The sequence below is a fragment of the Varroa destructor genome, unplaced genomic scaffold, assembly GCF_002443255.2.
Source record: "Varroa destructor unplaced genomic scaffold, Vdes_3.0 BEIS01000005.1, whole genome shotgun sequence".
Taxonomy (NCBI): domain Eukaryota; kingdom Metazoa; phylum Arthropoda; class Arachnida; order Mesostigmata; family Varroidae; genus Varroa; species Varroa destructor.
The window spans coordinates 12,307,344-12,324,972 of NW_019211458.1; the positions used below are offsets into that span (position 1 = coordinate 12,307,344).

At 40.2% G+C, this 17,629-nt stretch overlaps 2 long non-coding RNA genes across 2 annotated transcripts in view; one reads left to right on the top strand and one right to left on the bottom strand.

Moving 5' to 3' along the window:
* LOC147755284 (uncharacterized) overlaps positions 1-17,629 on the bottom strand; it is a 36,794-nt gene that overhangs the window by 17,327 nt on the left and 1,838 nt on the right. The gene's annotated exons all lie outside the window — the stretch shown is intronic.
* On the top strand, positions 4,278-16,898 carry LOC111251845 (uncharacterized). Its single transcript, XR_002673988.2, has 4 exons — positions 4,278-4,588; positions 11,777-11,813; positions 14,684-14,790; positions 15,238-16,898. It is a non-coding gene; the product is annotated as an uncharacterized LOC111251845 (long non-coding RNA).

The window sequence follows — 17,629 nt, forward strand, 5'->3', positions numbered from 1 at the left end:
TAAAAAGGTTATGGATAAGATGAGTTGAATAGTCATAGCCACTAGACAGTTACAAGGCAAACCTGTTAGCTCGGCCGGCGTTACATGTTAAATACACCCTGAATGTATGCGATATATACTGCAGTAATACCGTAGAAAGGGCAATAAATAGTAGTATTTTTCGAAATTTTTCGAAAAATTGAGCAAAATGAACGTGTAATTACCATGACTATAGATATACCTTTGAATACGTTTTCTGAAGCTATTTTATTTATTTATTTTATTTTTTTACTGAGTTAATTGAAGAATTCTCGGTTGATGAGCTTACGTCAAGGTGCATAAACCCTAAGCCTTTACGCATCTAGATTTGCTATATATCTATCAAGTTCTACTACCCGTAATAAGTAACTCGCTTGCGTTTATCAGCATAGCATAATAGCAATACTTTTATTGGATCACTCTTGAATGAATAACGCACTCCACACGATGGAGTTTGGTCTTCGTTTACGCGGGTGTCAGACAGCTCTGAACGTGATGAATCTTCCCAACGGGATCAGTTTTTAATTGTTGACAATCGAGTCTTTTATGTATGACGCAATTTGCTCGGGTTTACGATAACCGTGTTGCCGAGTTCTGCAAGCCGACAAGTGTGAGGGCCTAATTCTTCTATATTAGCAAGTAATTTGCCTGCTGCAGTGACTTTTTTCGCTTGGCCTTTTCTTACTAACTAAGATCTTTAATATCACATACAATATTCCCGTGCAACGTCGTTAGTCCCGTTACGTATTCCCAGTGTCGGATACAGTTGAACCATGAAAAAAATAACGGAGAGTCAAGTCACAATATCGAAGACGTCTTTCTACGGATCGAAAAAGGCTAACGATCGTGAAAAAGAGGTTGCTTCATTATAAAACTCTAATTTTGCTGCATGACATATAAAAACAGCCTCAGCTCCGTAAGACAGATGTACTAGACGGTCATATGTACGATTGTAGCTAGTAATGTTTATACAGCTTTTAGGATTACTAGCAACTAATCTTGCGCTGTATCTAAGCCGACGACATTTCGTTAATTCAAATACGCGAAAATTTCACTACATAGTACACACAGGGGAAGGGTTGGGGTATCGTTAGACTATATAGTTAGTTGTATTTTTGAATCTAATTTATTAGGTATTAAGTTTTTAGCGTGAAGTTTTTTTCTTAAGCCAAACATAATGATGGAGTAATAGACTAAATCTCTCCGGCCATGTTCCAGGAGCTGACAATTAGGCATATGCCTTTTACCACCCTTAAACTATATGATATCACTTGCTCTAAACTATGAATTTGTATTTAGTGAATTTCACTAGAATAGACAGTAACGTTCCATCTTAGACGTACGCTGCAAATACAAAAAGCGGCTCTCAGACTCTCTGGAGGAGTCTTCTATTTTTTGTTATTACGGCCAGACTAAATATAACTGTCATTACGCGCATTAGAATACGTTTGAGTTGTACAGATTAGCAGGCTAATGACTAATTTTTATAGGGCAAGAAAAAGAAGGCAAACGTTTCCAATATCTATAGTTGAATCAAAAATACTATTTAGGAGCCTTATTTAGACGAATCTCGGGACGGCTGCACCGGTTATGAAAATTCTCCCTGGAATGGTTTTCATAAGCAGTGCAGTGTAGATAACCCAGACCTAAAAGACAGTTAGCATGTAAGCAGTTCTAGTACTAGGTGCCTCGATATTCGGGAAATTAAGGTGTGAGAGCGACGACTGCATGGAAAGATCCTGCAGATGATGTACGGGAGGCATTCGTGCGCGTCTGGCAGAAGGAACAGAAAACCTTCTGAGGGTTCTCTAGACCATCGTCAGGTATCACAGCATTAATATTAAAGAGCTTTAGAGAGACTAGAAGGGAAGCTCTTCAACTTGCTCACACAGCTTATTACCGGTCGTGGAAGTTTCCAGAAGTACCTGTTCCGTATAAGAAAAAACTGCGTCGTACATATGCATGCACTACGAATTAGTCTAGGAGTATGATACCATTCGAACGCTGGCAGAGTCCCATGTGTTTCGACCAAGAGGGAATAGACTGACAAATGTGAAGCTTAAAGGGGCTACAGAAACACACATACGTTTTACATTTGCAATAGATTTAGTATTGTTAAAAACAGATATGCTGATAAAGAAGGCACCTTGAAAGGCTTTTTGACATTGAAGGCCTAGCGGATGCTTACAATAAATTGAGAATGGGTTTAGTAGTATTCTCGGCGGACCAAGATCAACTGTTTCGGATAGTACCATGTCAATAGGCGAGAGCACAGCAACGCATTAAAAATCTTCTTTCGCAGTAAAAGACAGCTGAGTTTCCTCTCTCGGTACAAAACAATTCAATAAAAGTGGGACGCAAACAATGATTAACGGCTGATGGCCGACCCCAGTTGACATTGTACATTATACAAATGAAAAACGGCACATTATATCGTCGTTTGTTTTGAAAAATTTGGGGGCAGCGTTTGAATACTCTAAAGTGATCTGCGTACATTAGAAAAGACTAAACTGAATGTTTCAAGTTTTACGTTCCATGAAGTGTTTAATGGCAGTAGCCGACGTGAAATTCGAAACATTGAACTTATCTGTGGCTACAGAATTGGCGCAAGTTACCATAGTAAATGTTCTTCCAACATTACAATCAGTACATCGGTGATAACACATATAGTTGCAAATTTGCAGCAAAATTGATCTTTCTGTGCATAATACTGGATACGAGCATTGCAAGTTGTATGAAAGTTCAATGCTCGAAGAAACGCAATGTCACTATAAACGCAGAAAAAACACGATACATTTATTCTCGTCTCGAAACCGACTCGAAAGCTTTCATCCATATTGTTTGCTCTACCTAGTCGACAAAGGGTCGGACTAGGTATAAACACCGTTACATAAAACAGACTTTGAACAATTTCGGTTGCTGCCACCATTCCACAAAAACTGATTGTGCATTATTATTAGTTGTGCTTGTACGACTTTGTGCTCCTTTTTACAAAAAAAAAGAGCTCGAATATAGATTTACAATGAAATATAAAAGCTTCGTGAATAAGATCCGCTGGGAGAGGCAGCATTTGATCGGAATATACGTTAAAATTTAATACAACGAGTATAAGTTGTTAGAATGTTTGCAGTCGTACAATATCTCTGTCAAATAAAAAGTACAAAAATCAAGATTTGGCTTGATTTTCACACTGATGCACATTCTCCGAGTCAGAGCTGAATATCTGCGAAACGAAGCTTTTGTCGACCGCACGCGTTTGCTTTTTTGCCGATAACATTGTGCATTTTACCGCGTATCCTTATGTTCCATTCACTATCCTCTTTTAAATTTTTTGTCGCTCCCCATACCTTTCCTGACTAATTCTATTAGAGCTACGTCGCATACAGGTCCTTTAAGGTTTAAGGTTCTACAGCCTGCCGACCTCGTTAGCTAGAACTATCAAGATGCCAATAAATATACAATATATATACATTGGCTAGAAAGGCTTTTGAAAATGATGCTTCCCCAGTGCTGAAAATAGCTTAAGGTTATGCTCATATGACCATACGTTCTTATATCTCTACCCAGTATCCGGATCCAATATGCTGTAGAAGACACTTAAATCGCTCCTCAAATTCACTATATATGAAGATATTGACCAGTTAAGCCTATATGAAAAAGAAACAGACGGGCCAAAGCAGTAGCAATTTGTATCCCTTGGTACTTATATGAGCTTTATGAATACGCGGTAAAGATGTTCTGAGATCGGAACACTCATATAATATAGCAAGTACTGCCATGATCGATGAAACGCCTGCTCATTACCAAGTTCACGACACACGTAGGCTCGTTAGATTTAACAGGAAATACCTGTCGCAAAGCACGTATGAAAAATCGGCACGGGGTCATGTCGCTTTTGCGCTAGCCGTCACTTGATTTGCTTATATGCGCATGATACAGTCAAATGATAACAACTATAATGGCTCAGAAACCAGACAGAATATCTATTTGTAATGAAACGAATTGATCGTCGTATGTAAAGGTAAGCAGTTAGCCTTGATTTGAATGGGGCGTATTATGACTACTGATAGAGACGTTAATCAACATTACAACGGAAACCTAGTTTATTCTCAATGCTGCCGGTAGTACGAATGATGTTGTGAACGGTTCCGCTTTCCTTATTTTTGGAAGGAGGAGAAGCCTTTCCAAATAGCTGGGAGAGAAAAGGCCCATCGCTGAGTACTGACTGGTTCATCCAGACGATTAATTGTCGTCTGGATGCTGGGCTGACGCCTGAAACGTGAATGGAAGAGAAAGCGGCAAAGCGGAGCACGTCTACCAGCGTAAGTGCTAATCACACGCGATCTTTGGGCAGAGAGGGGCAGATCGAGGTGGACGGGAAAGGATGGCACCTCTCGTGATATATTCGCTGCAGGCCTGCCACGTACTAGAAAGGGGTCGTAGACGCAACGAGCTTCCCATGCAATATGTTCCGACGCTCAGGGACATGATTCCACTTCACTGAGGCGACGGGTCGTTTGTTGTTGCCTACGAAGCTACCCGTCGCTCTGCTATCCAACTGACGTATAAGGTATTTTCTTTAAAATTCTTTTGTACAGGTTTAAAGTTTTGTCTCTTATCTGCACATACTGTATATGCTCTCTGTACATCTCCAACGTGATAATTAATTGGTTACATTTTTTTTGCAGGCCCTATGTACTCCTTTCTAAAATTAGGCGAATTATATTGTAATTGTTGAATCACAACGAACCTGTACCTAGTAATTAAAAAAGTTAATGTTTTATTAAACCTTCGTAGGCCAGATGCTATGCCCACACATATCGATCGCACTTGGTGTCTGGAGGCAACATTTGGAGGGCCATTGTTGAGGTGTAAAAATTCTGCTATTCAACATAAATACGTTCTATTTTACCTAATAATTGTACGGGAAAAAAAGTACCTCTCCATGCACCCCTATTTAAGTCACTGCGAAACTAAATAGGTACAATTAACTTACGATATGTCATATATATATATATATATATCAATTGACAGGCTGCATAACATATATACGTCAGAGATGTCAGAAAGCCAATGTAGTAATCGATCTTAGGTTTATTGTGATAGGAGAGAGATTACATATTCGTTTGCGGTATTTCAGCAGTTTATTTAATGGCCATATTAACTGTAGTTTTATTTTTCGATCATACTTTTTTGTTACGAACCCATTTTTTTACGTATTCGTAATGAAGTGTACAGTAACTCTTCGTAAAAACAAACGCCATGGAAGTTCCTGCAGAATACATTTTCTTCTACGTAAGTTAACGAAGTGCGATATATTACCGGATTCAAATAGCCTATAGAACTTGCCACTGTTTCTCTTAGAGTACAATCCGATTACGAGCTGAAGAGAAAGTCGAGTTCTATCTACGCCTAATTTAAAACTGAAAAACGTTATCAGCAGAAAAAGAACACGAGAACATCCTGAAACAATTAGATATTGCACTAATTAAGATAAACAAGATTAATATATAAGTGTATGCTTATCTTTTCATTAGATCTTTTGATTTAACATTACATACAATTGATTTTTCTGGTTTGAGCGGATACTAAACTGCTTGTCTGAAACGTGTCTTATCCTATGAACTTCAAGTTTCATTTGTGACATTTCCATAACAAAGTTATACCAGCGATCTTTGTCTTATTATAAATGAACGGTAAAGCAATTGACTGCCAGGCAAAGCTGCACACCGTTTTAGCTTTATGAATAATTTCGATCGAGCACTGCTCGTCTTCGATTCCTTATTGCACACGCGTATAGGGACAAATGAATACCAAGGGACTGGCTCAAAGGTGTCCCGAGAAAATCCATAAATTTGTAGGAAGCTGATCGAACATTTACAAAAAAAAAGATTAGAACTTCCCAAGTAGACGATTGCTTGGGACGTGCCGGGTATTCAGAACAGAAAAGGATAAGAAAGATCCATAAGCGACTCCTTTGAATGATATCAAACATGTTTTCGATTCGCATTAACCTTTTTAAGTTTTTTTTTTTTTATCTATAATATATATACATATCTTTTCCGAGATACCGTTCGTCGGGAGTATATGGCGCTAGCTAACACCACATCGTGCTTCATTCGCTGTGGCTACAAAATGGGCAAACTAGCTAGCCAACGTACATCAGCCTTAGCGGGCTTCATTCCTGCTTCTCAGCCAATCGAATATCTATTCAATCTGCAATTTTACCTATTTATTGTCCTGTAACAATTTGAGCGCTGCTATCGACACAAGTTAGCCGCAAGCCAAAAAAGGACCCGATTGTTCGATGGCGAATGATTACGTATCGAATGAAAAAACAAATTCACGTTTCAGTTCGACTCGATTAATATAAAAGGCGATTTTTCTATAAGTAATAAATAAATTAAAAAAAAAAATAATAATAAAAGATTTACTCGTAGTTGTTAAGCGCTACAGTTATTTAGCGATGGCTCTTTTTGAAAAACGCAAGTGACAGGTAGAGAACACGTTGCCTATGAAGTCGTTGAGTTCATCTAGGAAAATACCATTCAGCTCAAGTTAGTTTGCAAAACCTAAACTTGCCTTCGATTGACTATATACGAAATATCAACCATGTCGGTATTATTCATGGCACAAAAACGTTTCTAGAATAAGTTCGAAAATCGTATGTGTGATAATGGTGTGGATAGGAAAATCACTTTATCGCAAAGTGCCCTTCCAGTTTGTTGGCAAGAGCCGACAATACGATCATAGCGGAAGCATTTCGATTGATTTTATCTTATTTACGCCATTCTTTAAATTTACGATCTCCGAATCGATATATCAATTTTGCTTATTGTATTAAATTAGGGTGAGTAAAAATTGAACGAAGTTGTGTATTAAAGATGTCTGAAGTTTTTCCTCTAGTATCGTCATTAGATATTTCTTTAGAAGATTGGCCCTAGCACGAAACGACATGTCTTTTTTGCCAGGTTCGAACATAGGCCACGACATGTGTCATCAGGCAAATACGTCACCCCCTAAGCTGTCGCGATAACTTGTTACAGGACAATAATTATCGGATGCAAAAATAAGCACTAGTCGATGCGAAAGCCGTGCTATTTTTCAGTACCTCCTGTGAGTCTGTCGGGTCTTTTTCAGTTGGCCTAGAGGAACAGGTTGCTTTTCGAGCACCAATCCTTAGGTAACTGTTTCTCTTTACCGCGCTGTAGCTATATTCCAAATTCATATTCGGCCGTGAAGGCACAGACAGACTTGCAAAAGGTATCCACTAAATTCTTTGCACAATAGGTTACATGTGGACAATATGTATCTAATCTTCTCGAAAGCGTGTATAAGAATTTTTTACAAAGGTAGCATTTCGGCCAAACGTGTGACAAGATGGAAAAGTCCCACCGGCAAGTAAAGATACTTGCCGGTAAGATTTACACCAAGCTATTTACACCGAAAGCTATCATTAAGAAACGTTCCATACTTTGATGTAGGGCTGTGGTTACCCACGGGGCGATCTTAGCCACCCCATGGAGCAGCTGCAGCTAGCTCAACCTTCTTAGACAATTGCTATGTTTTCAGAGCCGACTTCTTTCGATGAACGACTATAATTCGTATTCCGACTGATATCTATGCTCGATAGAAAAAACTCAAGCTATTGCATGCAGATGATGCGAGAAGGGGCAATGGTACTTGAGCTTTGGATTGTGTTCCAAAACCAATGTCGTTTGTTAAAAGTATGCCAGTTTTCCCATATTTGTTTTTGAAATTTTAGTAGGACTGATCTGCTTTAAGTGTTGCTAGCACGATTGAAGCTAGCAGCACTTAAGGCAAAAAAAATCCTAAACTACGCCAGCTCGTCCATGCCCTCATAAGCTTCCTTCGCTGACAGACGAAGGAAGCTGGTGAGGGCATGAACGAGCTGGCGTAGTTTAGAATTTGCCGAAATTGTGTATTGACAAACTTAATAAGCATCGCGATGTAAGAGAATATCTTACGCACTAATAGTAATCAATACCATAATTAGCTTTACTCTTTTTTTCAATGCAACACGAATGTCATGGTAAAAGGTCAATGAAGTCCTATTGGCTAAGCTCACGTGGTGTCTACCTAATTGGCCAACGTAACAGTAGCAATCATAGCCCTGTATATATGTATATAAATATATATATATATGTACATATAGATCAAGCTACGCGAGATGGTGTCCTCTTTTACTCGGCGCATGGCTGTAAAACAACTGCTGTACTGCATCACCTTTTGCCATATAAATGTATCTCGCTTAGATGAAAAAAAGAAAGGCACAGTAGAGCAGATACACGTAATGTTTTCTACGATCGGATTTTGCAGCCACTAATTGTAGTGTAAGATTAGTGTTATGTAATGAGTCTGCGTGACTGTATATAGTCCTAGGAGAGGAAATACCTGTACTCTATCGACATAGATCGTACTTTGATCAAGTTTACGCTCGTATAGCCTAACAGATGCCCGTCCAAGTTGCTTTCTTTGTCTTTCCATCAACTCTGTCTGTGGCAATGGTTGAGTCGGTACAGTTTCGTCCTGTCGGTGCTCATCTCGAATGACCGGGATCACTTCGTGTCCGTCGTGGTTGATTGCGGTCTCTGTCCTTAACGCAAACGCAATTCTAGTGACCCGAAAAAGAAATGCCGTACAATGGGTCAACGGTGGTCAATGGCAGCATGTAGTGTCTGTTAGTTCTTGTTCAAAGTACATTACTACAGCAATGGAACAGACCGTTCCATGGGGAGTATAGCTTGAAGTTTACATCGCCGACGACGTAGACGACGCTACAATCCACGTTTCACACAGGATTCGAGGTTGCTGGTACTTGCGGTCGGACTTGTATTATGTGCCCGAAAGTTTCACTTGTTCACGAGAGAACCTTCCGCCACTACAGTTGACGCGACGATGACTCACATTTTCTGAGCAAGAAAGCTATTCCCATAAGGTGATTTGCGAAACAGCGACAATTGTGGGTATGGCCACAATAGCAGCAGCAGCAGCAGCAGCAGCAGCAGCAGCAGCAGCAGCAGCAGCAGCAGCAGCAGCAGCAGCAGCAGCAGCAGCAGCAGCAGCAGCAGCAGCAGCAGCAGCAGCAGCAGCAGCAGCAGCAGCAGCAGCAGCAGCAGCAGCAGCAGCAGCAGCAGCAGCAGCAGCAGCAGCAGCAGCAGCAGCAGCAGCAGCAGCAGCAGCAGCAGCAGCAGCAGCAGCAGCAGCAGCAGCAGCAGCAGCAGGATTGATCGACGTGACCCGCAAATTGAAATCGACAAGACGGGCCTCAATCAGATCCTGCTCCTAAACTCTGTCATCATACTTTTTTGTGGCATACGACGATCTTCCATTCCGGCTTTCCCTGGCTTGTCTTAGATACACGAAAAAAGTATCTTAAGTCTCTTTTCGCCCAGAAACTCAGGGGGTCACGTGGTTCCGAATACGCCCGTTATGCTCTTTCTAGAGCTTTTTATTTTCTTCGACTGCTTGTACTCTGGCACATCTTTTTTACAGGTTGCCCGCAAGTTTTTCGCAAGAGAAAATTTGCCAGTTCTATACGGCTACGCATTGGCATGTGTGGGTATAATTAACAACAATGGATTGGTCTATCGTGCGTTCATTTGCGGTACTAAAACAGCCTAAGGTCAAGAAGCAGATCGTGAGTGAAACCAGTCCTAACGGAACAAGAATCAGTATGATCGATAGTTTAGCACAGAATAGCGATTTGACCAATATTTTTTTAATTACATTTTTTGCTTCTATTCTAAAAGAAAATGTAAGCATCTTAATTGTTTCATGCTATACTTTCCGATTCATGGATGCTTCAAGGTGATGCGTTTTCAGCCAGTTACAGTCGATATTAAATATACTAACATATATTCTATATTTAATCCGTACATTTAAATAGTTCCGCACAACAAAAATAATAAAACATTACACACGGTTATGTTCACTATAACAGCAAATTATTGGCTACCTTAGAATCTTGTTTTCGAAAACTAGAAATAATAAAATAATCGATCGCTTTCTGATCCCCTGGAGAACAAGTTTATCGTTCAAAGCAATGTCTAATAGCCTTTTAAGCCAGACTTGTCTTCGTTCGGAAATTAATTGGGCCTGGAACCTTACATCGAAAACTTCTTCGGAAGCTTCGTTGGCCAATCGTATTTTATTAACCTCTGACACAGCGTCATTCCTTTTATAAAACGTCGTGTCTTTAGTAAAACTTATGTCCTACTTAACTTACACGGAGAGGTCGACAAGACACCAAGTATGATTTTCATACAGAAAATGTCGTAGTTCGTATTTCTCGAAACATACTCCTTTATTTGCTATAAGTGCGCTGCAATTTCTCCTGTGGTCATTGCTTATGTATAGCCATTGCGCAAATTATATTATCTATTATTTAAAAGTTCGTTTAGATAACCTTCTGTCTGAAACCGAAATAGCTTTGAGTGTTTTTATCCCATCGGACATCTCCAGATACCAACTATATGCGATCTTGCGCAGCTTCTTACGCACCTAAACCTCATTCGAGTTTCGATTTAACATCCGGGTACGATTTGTTCGGTTTCAGGTGTTATTCTATCTCACAAATAATTCACACTTTTCCATCGGTATCCTTCGTCTCCTTCTGTGTTACCCCGCTACGAATCGTGTGCATCTTTTTTTTTATTGTACTCATTAATTGACACAGGCTCCTCCATTTTATCTGCGCGATCTTCAAGCAGAACCTGCTTAACTGCTCTCGGGTGTATTGCAGGACACGATTGTGTTTTACGTTGCTGCGAGTCCAGATAACAGGTGATAATTTGTCCACGTCGTTTCTGCCACTAATTACGAACTATCAGGAAAATCAAGGATAGTAAACTAGGCCAACAAGGTCTATTTATCTCTTTCAAGCGAAAATTGTCGGGTCATTACCTAGGCCTACTTCTTATTTTCTTCTGGTTGACTTCCTCTCGATTAGACTGTTTGCTTGTTCCTTTGGAATCCTTAAGGCTGTGTTAATTTCGGCGTGTTGCGTAGGTCGGTATTTTAGTGCTTTTGAAGTTCCACCTACGTAATGGTAGTTGAAGTGGCAGGAATTGCCGTTAATGTAAACATGGAAAGTGATACAAGGTCAAGTTAAGGTTTATATCAGTCACTACCTAAAAATAGAATACAGTTTAGCCAACGGATTCAATAAGCATCCACCATGTTTGCTAAACATTTAGACATCGCGCCATTGTTATGCTTTTTGTATGTAGATTTTTCGGTTATGCTTGAAGATTTGACCACGCCGACAGGGAGGCTAAACCTTCTTGCTGAACACGTATAGTAAGACATGTTATTTTTCAATGCATTAATATAAAATATGTCACATATAAGTAACAAGCATTGCGTCTTGCACAGATATTGTCGACTGTTGCGCGCCCAGCTATAGCTGCTGCTCGGATATGCTCGTTGCTGCGGTTATTTGATCGAACCGTATCAAGGAAGCGCCCTGCTCTCTTGTCATCACCATTTTCCTATCGTTTTCGCATTCTTCATTCAACTATAATCCCCATATTCTTCGTCGAGTGTTCTAATATTAAGACGATGAGCAATCTGTCGTATAGGCTTTTTCGGCATCTTTTAGAAGAACGTTATCTCTTCACAATAGTGTAGCATATGTTAGATCAGAATGAGGTCATTGTTTGTACAGTTATATATACAGCTTAAAATCTTCTAAGAATAAACGTACTAACTATTTAATCCGATTTTCTTGTTACAGTTTGGCGCTATGGTCGCTGCACCTTAAGGAATGGATCGTAAGTACCCAAAGATCCGCTGTAACAGAGTCGTTTTGCATAACCTCCAAAGCACTTGTTTTAAACGGGATTTCGCTGCGTAAAATACAACACGGTGCATTTGGCACAACGGCCTCCAAATCAACATTTAGAGATCATTCCTAAAACTGTTTTAGTGATTTCTGGGAAGCAGCCGATCGCTGCTCATCATTGACCAGTATATACACTTTTACGGAGTCAGCGTAGATTTTGGTCGATCAATTCCTGGGCGTAACATGCTTCAGCAAAAAATTCAAGTATTCATTCCTGTATGGGTCTGATATGATCACGGAATAAGAGGAACACCCACTCTCAGGAATAATGTAATCCACCATGCTTCTACACTATATCTCAGTTAAACTCGAAAAACTTTATCGTCAGTTATTGTTTCGAATACAGATCACTTAAAATCAAGATAGATAGGTAAAATCAGAAGGTTTACCATCGTTCATCATGAAAGCCCAGTCATTTTGTGTATCTAACTAGTGCATGACGAAGGGGTGTTCCGGGCGATGCGCACAGTTTCTTAGATTAGGCCTGTACCATTTGCGTTCTTGACTTTCCAATAGTTTGTATGCGATCTAGGTGGGAAGAAATCGGGCCTCGGTTAGGTGGGTCGCTTTTGTCAATGCGCTCGTGAACTGGCCTGATGATGGCGGCAGGCTGGGAGCTGCCTTAAAAGCGTGTCGAAAAATCAGAGACATAATTTCGCAGAATAGTTTGCCGGTTTTCGTAAATGCGTTCGACATTTAACGATCAGTTATTGACGCCGTTAATCATATGCAATATACCTGAAACATCGATAAACGGTGGAGTATGTTGTACCCTAATTTCTTCACGCGATGGTATACATGGTAGCAAAATGTTACGAAGAATTGGCCATCTTTCAGCATTATAAACATATATGTATATACAGTCGGTCGCCGCCGTTTTTCTAATAGAGTTAGCACTTCCTTTAGTCTCGAGGCACCGCTAAGCGTGTCTGTGTATCGCAGATAATTTGGCACTAAACGATGCGTTTTCTCCAATAGAAAGCTTTTGTAGAAATGTGACGTGTAGATTACGGTGCTCATACATCGTGTTTACATCACGACAAACGGAGAAAAGCGATTTATATTAGTATTTAGTAGATTATGGATTATTCCATCGTGGATCGTTCTCCTTCGGTCCTGAAACGCCGGCGAGGAAATATGAGAAAAAAATTGAAGTTGCATTAGATTGTGCGTAGAGGTCCGATGTATAACGTTGCTTAGACAGTGTCTATTCACGATAACAACGACCTCTCGCTGGAGCGGTAACGAAGCGCCATAGTCTCGTTTCATTGCAGGTGTTAAGAAACGCCTCTTCCCTAGACGGGTAAAGTCATTGTTGCTCTTGTAAAAAAAGCAGCCCCCACAGTGTCACCTATGTCAAAGTCAAATATTCACACCTCCAGCAAGAACGACTACGTAATTAGCCCACGCAAGAGTATCTAGGCCAGCGACGAGCTTTGTCATTGTTTATCTTAAATCATGTGTTAAAACCAACAGGCTTATGTAGGAACAGATTAACCTCTCATGGTTTCATGTAGTAAAAGGTCGACCGCTATACTTTAGGCATGTGCTCATACCAAAAAGTTGAACGCATGCAATCTTCTGATTAATCGAAGTTAGAACTTATCCATCGATTTTACAACTGCGATTTTACAGAAAACTCCAAAGTTATCTTTGAGGTCTCGATAATATTTGGGGTCACTTAGCAGTCACAAGCATAACTAGACAACTGACGGCATGAGATTTGCTAGTGAGCGGACGTTTAAAAGAAGGGATTTTAAATCGCATATTGCTTTGTTGACTGTAATGGAGTCCTTCTTTATTACGTCTGATCAATTTGTAGTTCGTCAAACCTCTCTATGAGCCTCAGGTGATCCGCTGTTTCGCAGAAAATTATTTCTGATTGCAGTAGCATTTTGAAATTCATCGCCAAACATTCCGTCCATGCCACCGTCAAGCATTTTAATGTAATACACATAGCGCTTTTTGAATGAGCATAAAAGCGGGATCCTTTCCTCGTACGAATAATCTTTTATTGCATAGACGAAGTAATACGGTAGGCAGTGAGAAGGGTCTTTAGTTTTTTCGACTTGACACAGCCGGAACACGACGTCCTCCTTTGCCAAGGTTTCTACTCTCCCTGCAATGATTTTTTAGTCGACTTATTTTATTAGTTTTCTTGCTGCTAGATCAAAACTTCGAAGTTCGTTATTGCGATCGCCTATGTGTTCTGGCTCTTGTAGGCGTAAAGTTGTGTCGTCGTTGTCAAAGCTCATCACGCCGAAACTTGCGTGATTTGTCATTATCAGACGACTTTGAGGTATCCTACAAGCCTATCGGTTTTGTTTTCCAGCTATTCTCTGCATAAAATCAGATATTCATTCATGCGCTTCGGTTGAAACTGCATAAATATTAATTGGACTAATTAGGTCTAGGGACTAATAGGATATGTCGTTTATAAAGACTGGCATCTCGTTTTTTTCTAGTTATCCTAGCCTTCTGTGCGTAGGTAATATGACAAAATAAGTTTAATAAACACACAGTATTTCTGAGAACTTTGTTGAATCTCTTCTGCCTTCGTCGACGCTTTGATACATACGCGGGTGTGGATTGCTCACAACGCGCAGCTGTTTCTTTCGAGAGCTCAAGCGATTCAGTTTTCGCTCAGAGTTACTTTTGTGCGATAACGATACTAGTATCATTAATGAAGGTCATAATGCGTCAAACGTTAAATCGCGTGCAAAGTATGCTAGCATTTTAGTACGATTTCTTGAGCTTCTCTTTGTTGACTTCAATTCAGAATGTCATTTTACTTGGCAGGAATGGTGCACTTGTTAGCAGCGTGGTAAAAATACATTGAGAATTTACTAATACTCAACTTCAGCATCGTCTTCATTTGGCTGTGATAAAATGGAACAAAACTATCGGTAAGCAAATTGCACGACACTGTGGCTTTACATATATATATATATATACATATATATGGATGTCGATTATAGAAGGACAAATTGCTGTTAGTATTATGCATGAAACTTGGCTCTAGTAGCCAAATCCATGTACATCGCCTAACCGACCATAGATACGTTCCTACTAAAATTATATTGTTTTAGCGTAAGGTCTAGGAAAATATCTATCTCTACAGAGTAGACTGACGGCTGCACTATCGACATTGGTACCCCAGGCATCCAGCGCACGTGAAATATACGTACAAAGTCGATATCATCAAGTTACCTTAAGATCAGCATATTTCGTTTTACAGCCATAGAACGTTTTTCAAAAAAAAAACTCACTACAAAGTTTTTTTGCAGAGAAGCCGATCGATCTTTCTAAAGTATTTACCAGGACTCCACATGCTTTTTTCCCTCTTCCTCTAGGGAAACTCGAAGGGCTGCATCAGCTAAACAGAGACATCCAGGCGTTCATATAGCAAAACTGGCACACACGAACTAGCCAGGGATTGGTGATATCCTTACGCTTCAGGTCATCTGTGTCCGTTCGCGCACACGTGATAAATATTCGCCATTCAAAGCCTACGTAGACGCATTACGCTCATTTACGTCCGGCTGCAGTGCTCGAAACACTAATTACGGATGCATTGAATACTCAACATATCTTCATTTAGCACAGATGTACAATGGTCTCATTCGCTCAGCTAGACAGTCCGTTAGTAAATCTTCAGTGATCGCACCTTACGCTTCCCTGCTAGCTTTTGTTTAAACCCCTCACCTCACAGAGCAGTCGCTATTCAGTCGGTACATCTGCCTCTCGCGTCATTCGCTGATCCTAATAGATCCACGATCCAACAACGCGTGACTAGCGGACACTCACGTATGACATATTTCAACGTATATATATCTGTCCAATGTATGCGTTTCAGTCCAGGCTTTTTACATACCTTCAAATTACTTCCTTATGCAAACCAGATCTTGCTTATGAAATGGTTCATGAAAACGGCTCATACCCAGAAATGCTTTGAGTCTTGCTATTGCTTCGAGCGTGGAGCGGACAGAAAATGGCGTTTCGGTTGTCAAGGAAGTGGAACGTTAGCGAAAACGTCAATCGCACAGATATGCTAAAACAACAATAAGGTCGCCTGGCTATGTTTCGAGATAGACAGGCGTTAACACTGTAATATAGTGATCTATCACTGAATTACCGACACCCAATGTAATACTTTAACATCTTAATATGACCGTTTAATTAATAAAGGTGCGCTGCAGCTGACCGAAAATACTTTACTAAATTAACGGCAGCAGGTCATAAAGTATTTCAACCAACTGATAGCCAGTTGCTCTTATATGTGGGCACCGCATCCACCCGCAATGGGGTGGATATTTCAATTTCTATGTTAAGTAACCTTTTTGTACTCACATTCGACCGCAACGGTACTCGCATGGAGATAGATTAAATTTACCCTGGACTCTATCATCCATATCAGAGCCTCGTACATCTACTAGATGTACGCTATGCGCTTACCACACGCAAGCGTTTCGATCTGAACCACGACCTTCTCTATATATGTCGTAATAATGTTTTCAGAGATGACTACTTGACGGCTGTTCAATCGATAACGCTACACATGACGCCTCAGATACAATCGCCATTGGACAGAAGCGTGTTCCACTCGTTCGGGTCCTGCTGCGTGTATTTAACTATATACCATTTTTTCATTCGCACATATATTATCGCTCACACGTGTATGCACGCGTCCACTCCTGCCTTTGCAACAGCGTCATCGGGTCTGCTGTACAAGATCTCTTTTGTAGCCTCATAGTCTATTGTACCTCACAGGCGTCTTCCCAATTTTTTTTCACGCCTATATCTAAGGCGACGGTGTAATATGTACGACAGTTTGCACTTTATAGCTGTTTTTATCGGCACGCGAATCGGGTCAAAATAATGATACAGTTATTATATTGAGGTTCCAATTCGAACCATGAAGTATTCTTCTGCAGCAGTCTAATCTGGTACACAGTCTGTCAACTAAGTACATATACTTGTTTGATAAATACAAACACTTAGATTTTTCAGAGTTTATCTTTGCAATTATTACTATTATATGATAGTTATTATATTGATAGTATAAAGCACGTTACTAAGATGTGTTACGGTAGAAATAAGAGAACGTATCAATACGTTTTGTAGAAAAGTAGCTAAAACATAGTTGAGGTATATAGATGGGACTGTTTTTGTATCTCTTCAAGCCACTGTAGCCGTTAGCTCATAGGATTGTGTGAGTCTACTAGTCTTCGTATTTTATGTCGCTTATCGTATTAATCCATAAAAACTTGCTTATCGCTTTGCAGACACACGTAGTATTTGCTTTTGCCAATCCTCACCAGCTTTAGCTGCCTATCTGCTTGGCTGTCACTCGGCACTGGGAAACAGTTTCAATAATCTTTTTTCCTCAAATCTCTTATCAGCGTATGTAACATGTAATGTACCAACGCTGCTGACCAGTTACATTCTACAGCGTTGCAGCTATTAGCAGATGCACCTCTTTTTGGTCTATGCGTCTAGCAGGCCGTTACTGCGCGACTGGCCTAGCTAAAAATAGTGCTCTGCTTGTATGTAAGCTTGTGTTAGTCGAACGTAGCGTAGATCGTAGCCTTCTACAACAGAGGAGGAGTCAATGGCAAGCTAAATACCGGACCGACTCGGTCCTATCCGTTCCATCTTTTCCTCCCTAGCTAGGATAAAATATTGTTACACAAACAGATAAAGACAGAGAGTAATAGTCAACGGGACGGGCCTATGAGGGGATAA